Below are 16,570 nucleotides of genomic sequence, written 5' to 3' on the forward strand. Positions count from 1 at the left end.
CAGCACTGGTCTCTGGCCTGAGGTCAGTCACTGTCCTCCCACCTGTGCAGTGTCCACCAGGAGGTGAGACGCATTCACCTGTCTCTTCACCCCCGTCCCTCCCACATCTGGGCACCACTGTATCCAGCAAGTCCTGAAGGTCCATCATGAGCCTGCACTACAATGGACACTGTGGATCTCATCAAGGGTGACAGGTGCTCATGGACAATCAGCTCATGACAGGCACCACCCAGGCAGAGTGGACATGTGTTGTGGCTCTGGAGCAGCATCCCGGGGACTTTGGACCCTCTAGTTCTGGATCAGCAGTAAATGCAGGGGGCATTGCGCACGGAAGGGGCACAGACAAAGGACTTGGGGAATGGAACCGCTGCAGCTCACACAGCAGGGCCCTGATTCATGTACACCAGCTCAGTGTCCACCTGGGCCTAAGGAGCGACGACCTACCCCATGTTTCCCCATGCTTATAAGGCCTCACGTCTGAGCTGCCCTGTACAAAACGGCGGGAGCTTCCAGCTACATGTACCTAAATTTACATTAGTTAAAAAGAAATTTAAAAACGGAAAGCCAGTTAGTTCTCGGTGGCCATACCTGGCTAGTGGTTGCCATACTGCTGCCACAAGTAGACAGTGTCCTCGTCTACCCTCTCAGCAAGAGAACTGTCAGGGCCTGGGCATGCTCACTAGCCTGGCTGCAGCTGTTCCTTCGCCATCCACACTTGAGCATCAGTACAACACCTTGCCTACCTTGGACCAGATCATTCTTGTTGTCAATAGTACTTCAGTTCCTTGGCCCATTTATTGATTGGGTGAGTTGTTTTTTTGATATTGAGTTTTTTGAGTCCTTTATATATCCTGGAGATTAGTGCTGCATCTGAGGTGCAGATGGAAAAGATTTTCTCCCATTCTGTAGGCTCTCTGTGCATGTTATTGATCGTTTCCTTTGCTGAGAAGAAGCTTCTTAGTTTGAATCAGACATTATTACCCTATGTGCATATATGACTACATGGCTGGTGTGATTCTATGTCATGTACAACCAGAAGAATGAGTTATACTCCACTTAAGTATGACATGTAAAAGTGCATTCTACTGTCATCTACACAAACAACAACAACAACAACAAATAACAATACTTCAGTAAGGCCTGGTGGGCAGAGTACTGCTATCATCACAGAGACTTCCACTGGATGGTGCTAGACAAAGAAAAAGAGGAACGTTAAAATGATTTTAGCCCAATTAATGAATTAATTTTGCAGCTGTGATACAGCAGGCCATGAAAGCGTGATCTGACAGGAGGGAGAGGGCAAGGAAGCCGTCTGTTGGAAGTTGAGTTTACATGCTGCAGGAAATTACCTCAGGGCTAAACTCTACAAATGACCCTGCTAATATGAGCTCCCTGGAGCTGCATAGAGCTGCCTGGAGCCACCTGGAACCTCCCATTTAGCACGCAGATCATGAAGATGTACAGTCAGAGAAGAGACACTGGCTTATGAACCAACTCTACGTCATGGACATTGGCCAACACGTGTCCAAAGGGCCACAATGCAAAAGCAAAAATCAAATAGTGAAAGATGGCCGAATTTTGGAAGCAGGAAATGGGAATTGATCTTCTGAAGATAACAGGGATATTGAATGCTGGAAACTCAGACCAAGGCAAGGCATCCCTGACATCCATTCAGGTACAAAGTCAGACATGAGCGGATTTCAACTGCACAGTCATGGCTCCTAGTGAAATCCCACAGGAGCCTGGGCAGCTTCCATGATGTGCTCTATGCATGGTCTGAGTGAGGAACACACAAGTCCCAGGCTTGGGTCAGCCCAGAGGCCAGGTCTCCTGCCTTCCCGGTAACCAAGCAACCTCTCAGAACTCTCTTCCTTCCAGGGGAAGTGACCTCCTGGCCTGGAAGAGGACTGAGGCTCCTGGTACCAGGGACGCTGCAGTCACAAGGAAAGCTTTGAAACCGGCTAGACACACAGTGATTGACAGCAGCCTTAAACCCCTCCCCCACTGGGCATTTTTCTGTTTCTTCCTTTTTCAATTTTTTAAAAAAATATTATCATGTCTGGTTGCTGGTTTGGAGGAGCAAATTAATACTTTTTTCCCTCTCTCTCGCTTACAACTGCTGCTGTAGATACGAAATACCATATCCACAGACAAATTAACAGGAGCTCCTTTCCAACACCGTATTAATTATCTCGGGGACCAAAGCCTCCCCTAGGTTAGTAGCTTCGGCCACGGAGCAGAGTTGGAACATGGATTTCTTTCTGAGAAGCAGCAATTTGCATCCTGTTTGGAAGGCAAGGGAGGGAGGGTCACAGGTGCCCTCCTTTCTTCGTCTCTCCCCTGCTTGCCCCAGCACCACAAAGGCATCTAAGACCAGGATGCTGCTCGGAACGGGGAAAGATAAAGTAACGAGCACATTTAACTTCGCACCAAATAGATTTGAAGAGACTGCACGCTAAGCAGCACCCTCCTTTTTACTTCCAAACCTGGCTGTTTCAGGAAGAGCTGCAGTCTGGACTTCAAAGGCATGAGCAGATAGATGCAGCAGGTAGGGAATTAGAGACGGAATTTCCTTTATGATTAGGAACAAAGGCCTGTGTCTAATCTCCTGTGTGATACAAGCTTTAGCTGATCAGGGTTACACGAAGCCATTCTGATGTGGGAACAGCTAATGTGCCACCTCTTCCTCCTGTCTCCTCCTCCTTCTCCCCTCCACTTGCATATGCAAATTCCGCAGCAGCAAGCAGTACCACTGAGGGCACAAGAATTCCCTTTGATCAGCTTCTTCTAGGTATGGAGTCCTCTGGCCTCCAATTCTCTCTGCCCCTTTAAGACAAGGATGATGTATGTATGTAATGCATCAAAGGAGACTCCACTGCCTCCCAAGTAGAACGTGCTAACGGGATCCAAGATCTGGGAAGCACGGGACATCTTGAAAAATAAATATTTCCATAAACTAGCCTTTTGAAATTTTGATATTTATTGTAAAATGATTAGTTTTGTTCACAAAACCAGTTGTTCACCAAAAGACTTACTGAGGAGGAAGAGAGCACATGCCAGAGACCTTCCAGTGTCTCTAATGCTACCCGATAAAGCTAATGTATACTTCAAAAAAACAGCAGAGGAAATTAAATAAAACATTGCCCAGTTCACCAAAAATAAAGTCCTTGTGTGCATTGAGAATGGCAGACTGTGGAAAAGAGCTTGCTGGCTAAAAACAAATGAAATTTTAAAAATGTACCCGGCATCAGAAAGCACAGAATTTCTTTTCTATAGTAATTTGTACACAGTAATGGTGGATTCTGGCTCAAAAAAGTGAAATGAATTATTTGTAAATGGCTGCAGGGTGGTGTGATCTCCCTACCGGATCCATGTTTGTTGAGTGTTTCTACCTGCACAGCCACAAGACTGGCACAACTGGATGCAAAATCTCCCCGTGAACGAACAGTAAGGAACAGAAGGAAGCGCATCTGGGGTCACCATCCCCCACCCCGCTAACAACAGTAGGGTTGACCTGCTGACACTCAAGGGTATCCCAGGTTCCTTTGAGGGACAGGGGGTGGGCCTGGGAGGTGGTCCTGTCTGGCAAGCCCCCTTCTCATCTCTGAATCCAACCCAGTGTGAAAAAAAGCAAGACGCGGGCAGATGGCAAAATTTTTGTGGGAACTGTAGGCCTACAGAAGAAAGCTCTTCATAGAGAACACGATCAAAGAAGAGGATGTATTTATGTAACAAATGCTCAAAACGGGTGGCACTTACTGAAGGCTGAGTCCGATCAAGGAAGCTGAAAGTTCCACTTGCATGAGTTCTTTGAGCAGTTTCCTAAGGAAGAAAAGAAGGGCAGACGTCAGTGTGGAGAACTGTACAGCATGACATATGTGCCATGGCGGTCACAGCGACACTGGTAACCTCTGAAACGGATCCAACTGTACTGTAAAGTTAACCATGATGGCAGCGAGGAGGAAAATAATGACAAAGTTCTTCAATGTCTTCTCATCAAATCCTTTTTAAACCCTAAGAAGGAAGGTGTGATTGTTTTCTCAAATTTGAGGAAAAGACAAGAGCTACGACAGCCCCAGTAAGTGTGGAACCTGGATTTGAACTTGGGCAGCTGGGTACCACTCCTGGAAGCCCTCTGCTATTCTCTCCTCGCATACCATGAGCTCTCAGTCATCGGACATGTCAAGGAAAGGGTAGATACTGACATTTCAGAGGTATTATCATGGATTTTCCTGCACGGAGTTAGGTTGGATGAAATTTCCTTTCAACTCCAGAAATGCAGGATTCTACAAAGCTCAGTTATATGACAGTCAAAAAGTTCAGAAATGGCAGTAACTTCCTCATGTAATAACTAGAAATGGATATGAAGAACCTTGTCTGTAATAAATTTCACCAACATGGACATCACCACCCACTAGGAAGGAGTAAGGTTCATGTTCATTAATGGTAAATAAACCAAGTATCACCCAACTGAAAAGGGTCATGAAAATCTCATGGGATTCAGCAAGTCAAGGGAGAGGTCACTTCCAAACAGAAAAATTAAGCTTTAATAATAGATGCGAATGACTTTCCTGGTATGACCTACTTATTCTCTGGGGAGAAATTTGAATAGCAGAGTTAGAATTGATTGACAGGTTCTAGAACCCTGATCCAATGCTCACTCGGCTACTCTCATCAAGTAGGGGCACAACTTACATTCAGACTCAAGGTGATTCGTGAGTTTAGAGCTTAATTCTAAACTATGTTTGCAGGTACGTTAAAGAAATATACCTCTTTTTTTAAGGTGATAGAAAATGTACGTATATAATCTTCATATATGGTGAGTCCATTGATGAAGATAAATTAAAATATCTGAGAGCATTAGGTTGCTCTGAAATATTGGAAAGAGAAGACCTGTACAGAGACCCAACAGTAGACAGCTCTGAAGTAGGGGGGATGATGGTAACAGAATTCAGTTTTCAGGAGGCTTTTGCTTTGTATTTTATTGTCTTTGAATTCCTTTAACTGGTAAAAATGACCAAATTTCATGAACCAAAGTCCACAAAGATCAGTGAGGCAATCAACCATTTATCCACCCACCCACTCATTCATTCATCTTTCCATCCATCCATCCACCCATCCATCTACCCACCCACCTGCTCATCTGCCTTCCCATCTATCCATCCATCCATCCATCCAATCATCCATCATTCATCCATCCATCCATCATCCATCCATCCATCTACCCACCCACACATCTTTCCAATCATCCTTGGATCCACTACTTACTAGGTTTGTAAACGTGCCCAAGACACTTCACCTTTCATTAAATTTCCATACCAATAAAACTGGACCAAACATAACACCTGCCACAGGAGCTGAGGTGCTCACTAAATGTGAGTATTTGTAAAGCACTGTGCCTGACACAACCGTGGTGCTATCTGAAAGTTCATTATTATTTGTTGGACCCTTCTTTACGCCAGGCATTGTACTCCATCCCAGTCAGTACAGAAGACAGATTTGGGTCAGGGTGATTGAGGTAAGTGCCATCAAGGAAGTGGCCACAGAAAGGTGAGGTCTTAAAGACGAGAAGAATATAACCAGATGAAGGGGAGAACATGATTTGGAAAGAGCCAGGACAGCTAGGAATTAAGTGTTTAAACTCCATGGTTCTCTTCTGTAAATTCAAACTCTCCCTCAGCAGGAAGATCATCTGAATCCTAATAACACTAGGAGTAGTTTCATTGAGCCTTTCATATTTCCCTGGCTCTGAATCCAATGCGATCTCTGACCTATTGAAAATAGTGACAGCTGTGGGCAGCTATGGCCACTTCTACCATCTTGCCCTCTGCCCACCCTCCAGTGGCTTCTGCCCCATGGTACCCCGCTCACTAAGATCCAGCTGAACAAAACTACTGAGTGGGCACAGAGCACTGTTATTTCTCTAAACCTTTGGTCTCATCCTTCTCTGTTCTTGTGCTGCCTCCATTTGGCCCACTGTGACCCCATTCTTCAAAGTCCACCCAAGAGAGTTCTCTGCAGCTTTCACCCCCCATCCAGCTGGGCTGAATTTGGGAGTGAGGGTGGGGTCCCTGTGGCTGTTTGCACATTCTTCTATCAGAACCAGAACTGAACACCCTCTCTGACTCTCTGTGGCCTTGGCCTACCATGCAGGGCTCCCTGGGAGAGCTAGGACACTTTTAATGCCACGCTGAAGCCTTCCCATCTGGCACAGTGCCCAGCACCCTGCAGCCGCTCTCCACACTACACAGCCTGCGAAGTACTTCCTCCTTGCCCCAAGGTGCAACACCATCAAGGAAGGATGCCCTACATTCTAGAAAGAAGTTTTCTCTGAGCATCCCTGTCCTGAAGCGCAGGTTAATAACAATTAGTTGCATGTCCATGTCACCCCAAAGCCATACCTCTTTGTCTGTTTTTGGTCCACCCTATAGATGAAATAAATGTTATAGTCCCTCCTTTTCACTAATAAGAATCTGTCAAATCCTCTAGGTGGATTGTTTCATAAAAACGAACAAAGGCTGAGAACCATTGTTATGGGTGTGAATGAGACAGTCCTTAGACATGGCACCAGACGTCTAGCCCTGAAAACCCACAAACTCTCCAGGGTTCCAGAGGAGCAAGGCTGTTTTTTTGTATTTGTTTGCTTACCTAAGATTGCCCTGAGTTTGCAATAACTCATGCAAACTACTTGAAGAGCAATTTGCAACCAGGGAGGATCCTGGTCCCTGTGGAACTGGGTGAATTTTCATCACACTGAGACTATGTCGGAGGAAAGATCTGCAAGGGAAGGAAACTTGAGAGGACCTCAGAACGACAGGAGGCATCAGGGAGGTGAACGCGCGCCTCATGCATTAGTCACCTTTGCCTCTGCACACCATCCAAATGGATGTGCAGAATAGCATCCCATTTGCCTCCAAAGCACTGAAGCCCGTGACCCCGGGCAGCCAGGAGGTAGTTTAAGTTGTAACTCCGACTTTCTAAACAGTGTTGGCCGCTGCAGCGCCTCTGCTTCCACGGACTCTGCTGCGGACTGCTTTGTGGATATCCCCAGGGGGTGACGGCAACAGGACCTCCTCCTGTCTCCAGCCTGCACCCCTCATCCCTCCACAGAGCAGGCAAAGCAGTCCCTATAAGGTGTGAACGTGCCGTGCTCCTGGATTGCTCAAACCCTCTCTCGCTGGCTTCCCCGTCATTCAGGACCGGTCTTGGATCCCAACCTGACATCCTGCCTGATAAGCCCTGGACCACAGCTCCAGCCTGGTTTGTTTATTACCGAGAGGGTTACACCCTGCCTCGGGCCTTGTGTACCCAACCCGTGGACCACCCAGGTCCAGAAGGCGGCATAATCCACCTGCCGCAGGGACGCTGTACCACTGTGCCTTGATGGGGGCCCTTTTGACATCTAATGAACTCCCATGCACTGCCGCTCCCTTGTGGAAACCCCCTACCACCTGGTCACAAGAGCCCATCATCCCTGCTCATAGAACACATGGCACCTATCATTCTACAGTCAACTGGAAAAATCTACAGGCCTCTCCAGATGTTATCTCCATGCAGGCAAGGACCACACGGGTCCCACTCGCCAAGTGAACGCTAGCCCTGATCAGAGCGCCATGGATACAGAGGACAGCTGGTAAGCATTTCCCTAAGGAAGACTGAAGGCACAGAGGGAGGGAGGGACAACCGGCCTGGCCACCCCACTGCTAACTCTACACACGCCTGGGTGCCTGGCCAGCGTCTCTAAGGGTCAGTTTCCTCCCTGTACCCATCTCTGCCCAGCATAGTCCCAGAAATCAGATTGACGTGCAGGGTTCTGGCTCCATTAGCAAAGGCGGTGTTGGGCAGGAATGAAACCTCACCTGGTCTGGGTTCGATTTCCTCTCAGGAATTTGGAAGGCACTCTTGAGTTTCTTCCCTTTCTTCACAGAGAACTCAGCAATTATGGGATCACTGTTCTCCATCACATGTGCAAAAAAGAGCAGGGGAGGTTTTGGACCCATAGCAGTGGGCAGAGGGAAGAGGGGAGCGGGGAGGAGCCAGGGTGGAGGGCATAGATCGGGTGGAGCCGCCCGTGCGTGACTGCACAGCCGTTCAAGACCCAGGCCACTGCCCGCCGCAGGGCTGCCACTGAGGCTCTCTCCGGTGCTGTGTAGGAAACATCCCCAGCTTGGGGGTTTCTGATGCTTGCAAACAAAGAGCTTCGTGTAAGGCATTTTCTCAGAGGTGCCCCCTTACCTGCTTGGGGGCCTCTCCACTAGCCTGTGAGCAAACCTTGAAGCAGTCCCTGCCCTCGTTCTAGAGGCTGTCTACGAAGATGTCCAGGGCCGCATCTGTAGGTGCCCAGGCTCCTGGGGCCAGTCCCACCTGCGGGTGTAGTGTGCCATGGGTTGGTGCCCATCATAACTGGATGGAAGGAGCAAAGCATGGGTGCTTCCTCACGCTGGAAGGAGAGGCCCTCCAAGACCAAGGCAGCGACTTCCAGCCACATCACTCACACCAGGCTGCTGACCAGTCACAGCGCCGCGCTCAGATTACCCCATCTGCTGCAGCCGGTGTGGGAAAAATTTGGTGTGTCCCTCTGTTCCCTACAAGATCACAGCACCCTGCACCCTGGACTCCGATCCAACCTCTCATTTGCCTATGGCTTCTTCTCTGAGAGAACCACATGTACAAGCAGCGTCTTCTACTGTGGCCTTGCATAAGCACCCCGCGCACAAAAATAGCTCGGGATACGTTGGACTTCAGGCATGGAGCCTCCCACAGCCTGTCCTTGGGCTCCCCACCCAATCCCCACATCAGACACCTGGTCCACGTGGTGAATTTGCCCCAAAGAATTCTTCTGACTGAGCTGCACAGAATGAAACCCAAGAGTCACTAGTTCTGGGCAAAAATAAAACACCCATAGTCTCGAGGACTGCGTGCCCTTGCTGGATTTCTGTCCCTCTTCTCCTGCCCGGCAAGGGGGCAACTGTTCTTCACATCTTTGGGGAGCCCTCGCTGACCCTCCTGAGCACAGGGAAGAACTCCCTCCTCCTCAGTCTTACATCTCAGTACCTCTGGGCACGAATCCCTGAGGGACATCTGTTGCCAGGTCTGCCTTCCCCACGGGATTGTGAGCACCTCCAAGGCCCCCGGCTGTGCTTTACTAGTCTCCTTAGTGACAGGGCTTCACAGGTGTTGGACAGAGACTAGGATTCAAAATCAGTTCTAGGCATTCAGCTTTCGGAAGCTGCTCCCCAGACCGAGCCTCAGTTTCCTGGGCAATTGTGCCCCCTGTTTACGCAGCCACAGGAGCGAGGGCTACCCTTCTCAGCCAACCCCAGGCCACACTTGACACGGCCTTGCTGTCACTGCCCTGCATCAGGGCCCACACAGCATGGGGACCCAAACTTGCCTCTTTTGAGGGCACTCGGTAGCTGCTCACGAAGACTTCTGCAAAAATGGACCCCACGGGGCTCCTTCCTTACTGGTGAAATACAATTGTGGCTACTACTTCGGGGCTCCTATTTGACTTGCCATCTTGTTTAAATGCAATTATTCTGTCTGCCTGCCCGTCCGGCCAGGGCATGGGCACCGTCTCTGCAGCTGCTCCAGGCAAGGGTCCCTTGCAACCTCACTCTCAAGGACACGCACTTCCACCCGAGGCTGCAGGGCCCTGCGAGAGTCTGAGGATATTACACCCCACGTGGCACCCCTCTGAGCCTCGTTGTTGGTGTGTTTAATTTCCTGCCTGGCCTTACAGGAGATTTCTAATGTTTGGGCTGTAGGGTATGTTCTGATTAAAAATAACCCTCCCAATTACGGGTTGGCATGAGCCTCCTGTCACACGCACTCTGCCACCAGCCTCTGTGTCCCTGTCAGCAATAATTGTTTCTGCAGTGCCTAACTGTAAATGAAAACCCAAGGGGCAAGTTTGGGTCCCCAGCTCCTGGGCCGCGCCGGATCTTTTAATTTGCACTGTCTGTCAAAAGGAGGCAGCCGCGTGTGGACGCCAAGGAGCGCCTCAGACTCTCAGATTCAAGGCCAGGCAGAGCAGAGGCAGCAGAGCCTTCGAGGGAGGTGGTATTTGAACCTGCCAGAGAGAACAGGCCGTGGGGAAGGCAGTCGGGCTCTTTCTAGTTTTCTCCAAACTTGAGAGAAAACCTGGCGTGAAAAGGGAAGCTGAACTCCAGGGAAATGTCTAAGGAGCACTTACACCATCTTCCCGGCGAGTACCCAGGGCAGGGCATGGAGTCCAAAGGAGGGGATCTCAACTCTGTGGAAGAAAACGTGTACGCGAGGCCTGATTATTTCAACCTCTGTGCAACTGGAACTTTCTGGGTACGAGGTGAGAGGAAAGAGGTCTGTGCTTTCAGCTGTGACCTGTGTCCCCATCGGGAGCGAGGAGGGCAGGGAGGACTCCCCAGGTGCCACGCCCCCATCTGCTTTTCTGAGGACGGAGGCCTGCTGCTCCCACAGCGTTTGTGTCCCCCGTCCCTCCACTTCAGATGGCGGGTCGAGCTTCCTACCCTCAGATCCCCAAGAGGTACTGAGTCCCCTTCCCAAGACGCTGCCCCTCTGGCCTTGCTTCAGCGGGCGTCTGTGACTGGCAGCAGGTGTGCGGCCTGGGTGCTGGAGGCCCTGTGCCAGGCGGGCGTGGATGCAGCCTGGAGGGCACACTGGGGTGCGGGCCCCACCCAACCCACAGCCCGTGAGTTGTGAATACACAGACACGGGCGCTCGTCACCCATGCAGGGCCTGCTGCAGCTTTTATGCTGCGACTCAGTAGGACTGGCCAACCCTCGAGCATTCGCTGTGTGCCCGCTTCAAGAAGCCTGCCCACCTCCGACGTGGAGACTCAGAGACACACATGCAGGTCCACAAGGATCCAGCCAAATGAAATAACGACAAACCAATAACACGCTCGGACTCATAATAAATCTGTTACTTGGATTGTTAATATTTTATTTATAGTATGCAATAAAACATTACAATATATGGTTACATAGCGATTATTAGCATTCTGATTATTAATTCATCATTATTATTACTAATTATTATCCATAGATTTATATAAATCCAATTAGAGTTATAAATTACTTATCTAAATAGTAATAGCTATATTATTAATATAAAGAATAACAGCTGTATTATTAATAAAATATAGATAATATAAATTATTTATGATCCATTTAGCATTGGATAATAATTAGCAGCTACCACATGCCATGTACCCTGAACTTTACTCACAAAAGCTCCTTGAGACATGAACCGCATTGTTTCACTCTGATAAGAATAAACTAGACTTGTTTTTGGCACTGGAGATTGAACCCAGGGGCATTCTAAGACTGAGTTACATTTCCAGCTTTATCTGTCTATCTATCTATCTATCTATCTATCTATCTATCTATCTATCTAGTGATAGGATCTTGGTAAGGTGCTGAGGCTGGTCTTGAACTTGAAATCCTCCTACCTCAGCCTCCTGAGTTTCTAGGAGGACAGGCATGGGCCACTGCACTTGGTAACTGAACTAGACTGCTGTTATTAATCTTTATATTAAAGAATCTTAAAGAACTTGCCCCAGGTCATGGGGATTGTGATCAACAAAGCCAAGATCCAAATCCAGTTCTGTGTGACTCTGAAGTTCTTCCTTGAACCTCGTATTTCTTCTGCCTCTCATTTTTTAATACTAGACCAGTTTTCCAGTGTGGCTTTTGGGTGCAGTCCTAGGCCTCACTTCTTGGAAGAGCAAACGTGAGCACCGAAATCAGGAAGCGGCTCCTGAAAATATCTTCTTCCCCCTGCCACGGGCCTAGAGACCCCCATATTCTGCCTTTTTTGGGAATTTCCAGTGGCTTGTGATGCTCAGTTAGAGGCACAGAGGACAAGGCAAAGCAAGTCAGAGGGAAGGAGGATCTTTAAATTCCTGTAGACAGATCCATAGGTTGAACAGTGAAATGGGCCGGGATGGGTGGCAGCTGGGTCTGTCACGGGCACTGCACAGAACTGTCGGGGAGACAAAAGTTGTTCGTTCTTACGCTACGGAAATGGCCCCTGAGTTCTTTCTGCCTAGAGGAAGGAGACTTCTCTGCAGATGCTCAGGCAGCCACACGATTGAGTTCAAATAAATCCACCAAAGTCTTGAGTCAGCCCGAAACGCACTTGCTCTTAAAACCCACGGGCCTTGTCCGCATCAACCCAACTTCTCAGTTGGGAAGGGGGTCACCTCTGCAGGAATCTGACGCAGGAAGCTCGGTTCCCTCAGGTGCATGCGTGATTGTGGAGGGCCCAGTGCCGCCTGTAACCCATCAGCCTCCAGGAGCTGGCCTGCAGAGAAGGACACCCTGTGTGGTTTCCGCCACCAGTCAGCTCTCAGCTCACAGATGGCTTCCTTGGCCATTTCTCCCCTGACCAGTTTCTGCTCAAATTGAGGACAGGCTCCCTTGTCATCCTGCCCAGTTCTGCTGTGATCACACAGCAAAACATAAGCATGTGATCAGCACCTGTCACTCCTGCTAACCGAGTGACCCGGAAGACCTGGATCTGGAGGGCTCGGTTCCCCACGGAGCACTCTGCACCCAACACAGACCCTGGGACAAAGCCAGTGACTCCAGCATGAAGTGCTATTTTCCTCTAGGGCCTAATGCCTGGACTCAGCCATTCCTCACTAACTACCCTACGAAGCGATCCTCTAAGCCCAGCTTCCATATCTCACCCATGTCCAGCTTTACAAGGGTCAGTGAGAGGACAGACCATCCCTCTCAAAGAGATGCATATGTGTAGGAAGGAACTGCTTTAACCTTGGGAGTCAAATGCATTCGGGTGCAAATCCCTATTCCAGCAATTCCTAGCTGCATGGCCTAGGTGAGCTACAGCCCATCTCTGGGCCTCAATTCTGTCATGCCTAAGCAATGAAAATTACTCTATTCCAGTATTCCTGTAATAACTGAATACCATAATACAGGAAAGATCTTAAAATATGGCTGTCTAGGCATTCAAAAACCTGTATCTACTTAAATTGCAAGTAAGTGCTCCTACCAAGCCCAAGTTGGCCTTAAGAGACAAATAGCAAGAGGAAATATTGTGACATGAAGGAGCTCAGTAAATATCTATCTGGGACCATTAGGGACATGTGTGTGGATTTATACAGAGATGATGTCAAGAGCAAGAGAATAATAATAATGATGATGATGAAGAAGAAGAAGAAGCAGGGAGGAACAGCAGCCGTTGCTCTGATTTTCAGATGAAGCCCGATGCTCAGAGGTCGGGTGCTGATGCAGGTTCCAGAGAGGAGCCCATGCATGAACCCTGATCTAAAAGGCTACCCTTATCACCACGCTGCTCTGCTTGCAGTCAGATTGCTCCATTCCAAGCAGACTTCACATGCTGGACCACCCCAGGAACATGTGGGATGCTGAAGGCTTTAGCAAGAAGGGGGCTTGGAGGTGCCATGAGGTCACAGTGTGTCGCACATCCACGCGAGGCCCCTGCAAGGTGGATCGCCCCTCCCCCAATTCCCTCTGCTATTGTCCATCTCCTCACTCGCTCTGCAGACCTCCCTCACTGGACTGAGACACTAAGAGGGTGCTTCCATAGGTTTACAGAGAGGTCTCGAAGACAACAGGGGAAATGCTGCACCTCTCAAGTAGTTGGCCTCTCCTGGCCTTTGCACCCGCCCGGTCAGGGCTCCTGGGGAGGTGGCCCTGAGGTTCTGAGAGCTGTCTTCCTCCTTCATGGCTCCAGATAGGTTGGGGGAAAGCCACCCAGATCCACCGAGAACAGAGAGAGCCAGGAGAAAGCTCACAGAGGTTGCGGTGTAGACAGATTGATAAGGCTGGGATACAAGGCACATCATCGGGGATGCATGGTGCTTGTGCTCATGAATCATCTTTTACTTTGAACCTATTTCTCAATGAAAAGTAGCTTTCCATTTCTATGACCAAGATGAATGTGTCCACAATACACAAGAGCACAAACCAGACTACAGGGAGGAGAGAGAGAAAGAGACAGGAGAAAAAAAAAAAGGTAAAAAGAAAACCCTGGGTACATAGTGTGATATATTTGCTCAGATTATGGCTTTATTTACACCACTGAGAACACTTTATTTTTGAGCTTCATAACTCACTGCTCTATAAAGAAAAAGAAAGGAGTGGGCGGCCGCCTGCCCCAGGAGGAGGAAGGAAATGGAAGCCAGGAAAGCCCACCCTCCACTCGGGGGGTCTCGGTGGTTCTTACGATCCCATTCAGTGTGCGCTGGGCTCCCGAGCACCTTATTACCTTCTCTAATTCAGACTCGGGAAGATGTCTCAGAATAAAAACGGCCCTAAAGTGATAGGAGTGGAGCGACGAAATGTGGACATCATATTTTCTTCAGAGAGATAATCAGCTTATCAGAATTCATTTCAACCCAAGAAAGGTCTCACAACTACACTGAAAATTCAAGCTGGTCTCATCGACTCGAGGATGTAATCTCAAGGAAATAGTGAGACCATCAAGGCAGGCGCGGTGCCTTATCTTCATGGATAGGAACAGAGAGCTCGGACCCCAGACTCCACACCGTGGGGGCTGCTCCCGCAACCAGGGACACCCCGACACAGACACTGAAGAGCCAGTGCTGCTAACCAGGTACTGCTTTCCCAGTCGCTGAGGGTACTTTTCAAAGATGAATTGCTACATTTTTTTTAACATCTAAAAATTCCCCTAAATTTGGTGTTTTGGAAAATAGAAGATTTTAACATATCCACCCCCAACCCCTGCAATAATCACTAAAAGGGACGTGGGTTTTGGTCCCATTCTTACTATTAGCTAGCTGCTTGTTCTTGATGGCATTATTTAACATTCATTCTCTCTCTCTCTCTCTCTCTCTCTCGCTCATTTTCTTATTTGTTCCAGAAAGAAATTGAACCTTCTTATTTTCAAAATGCTCTTTCCCTTTTACTTGCTATGAATGACCTGGTTCTTGTACATCCCCAGAAGAGGGGAAGTCAGTAAGAACAAGAGCAAAAAGACCCTAAAATGTAAGTTTTAACAGAAGTCATTGAAGAAAACTGCAGAAAACCCATCTGGGCAGAAGGGGATATCTCTTTTTTTTTAATGCCTTGAGTTTTAGAAGAAAAGAAAACTGCTGATAGCCAATCCTTCATGTTCAGCAAAGAGCAACCAAGCCATTCAGCACAATGTTCCAGAGAAACAGAGAATGAAATGAAGGAAAAATAGCTAGGCAGAAAGCAGATCAATACTGCACTCAAGGACTGCATGTGGGAGAAAGAAAATCGTAAAACTAGAGTGAAGTGGTGAGAAGTTTGGTAAATGGTCTGAGAGTCACATTAGGTAACCATTAAAAGTCATGTGTCCAATGTGGGACTCCATCCAAGGTTGCCTGGGGTGATGGTTCCTTTAGAGCATGATTTCAAGCGAGGAATAAATGCTGTCGACAGAGCTACAGGAAACATGGAAAGTTTCCAGAAAAAAAAAATCACTCTCTTCGGTGCCACCACAAAAGGCAGTAACATATCATGGGAAGAACGCAAGACCTACAGTAAACAAAACTGGGTGCTGGTTTTCCCCTGTTTGATGTCGGGACATTTATGGTCCCTTCTGAACCTTTGCATCTTCTTCAGGCATGTGACAAGTAGTACCCATGCCACTGGATTACTCTGAGAATTAAATGACACGGTGCACGTGCAAAGCTTCACAAAATGGTCGCAGATGACTCTAAGCGCTGGCGGCTTTCTGTAGCTGAAGCCTTATGTTTTGGACTCAGTTCAGAGAGAAGCAGATACTGGCTTTTGTAGAGTGGTGTTTACCTATGTTCCAGACACTCTCTTTTGCTTTATTTTTATTTTATTTATTTATTTTTGGTGGTGCTGGGGATTGAACCCAGGGTCCTGAGCATGCTAAGAACACACTCTGCCATTGAGCTACATCCCTGGCCCTTACATTACCCAGTTGGAGCAGTATTTTGTTCCCAGAATGGGACGCTACGGAGCTTCCACGTACCTCTCGCCCCACATGGGCACAACAGCCCTTGAACGTTTTATGCAGTATTTTTTTTCACTGAAATGTTCACAACAACCTTATGCAACCAGATCTCCTAATGTTCTAAGTTATTCTATAGTGCCTCAGTCACTCAAAAAATCAGAAAAATATCATATTTGTAAAGGACTTATTTTAATGAAATCTGCATCAAGTAATAGTCCTTAATCCTAATAATGCAAAATCCCAGCTAAGCAATTGAAAAAAAAAAAAAACATCAACAAAACGAACCTCCATTTCTGACCATAGTCCCCTTCTTTGATATCATGGGCCATCCATCAAAAATACAGAATTCATGCATAGGGAAAGCTGAGTTATTCCATGTGGAGTTAGAGTTGGGGCATGCATAATTTCTTTCATGCATAATACGTGGCAATATTATCTAAGTCTACAACTTAAAGAAGAAAAAAGAAAACAGTGCTTTCCTGAGTGTCCACGTTTTATGTCTGATCCTCAAGGACTTTTTTCAATAATAATTCAGAGGAGCTATTATGTTCTTTCTTAGAAGGAACATAATGTAAGTTATTTCTGTTCATTGTAATGTGTGTATCCACTC

The 16,570-nt window shown here is 47.9% G+C and overlaps 1 protein-coding gene across 1 annotated transcript in view; it reads right to left on the reverse strand.

Annotated features, from left to right (window-relative positions):
• Positions 1–16,570, reverse strand: part of Rbfox1 (RNA binding fox-1 homolog 1) — a 1,331,252-nt gene that overhangs the window by 1,100,611 nt on the left and 214,071 nt on the right. The window contains exon 2 of the mRNA XM_047533401.1: positions 3,760–3,822. The gene's annotated coding sequence lies outside the window, so the exon portion shown is untranslated. The remainder of the gene's footprint in view (positions 1–3,759; positions 3,823–16,570) is intronic.

Source organism: Sciurus carolinensis, chromosome 18, assembly GCF_902686445.1.
Source record: "Sciurus carolinensis chromosome 18, mSciCar1.2, whole genome shotgun sequence".
NCBI classification, from domain to species: Eukaryota; Metazoa; Chordata; class Mammalia; order Rodentia; family Sciuridae; genus Sciurus; species Sciurus carolinensis.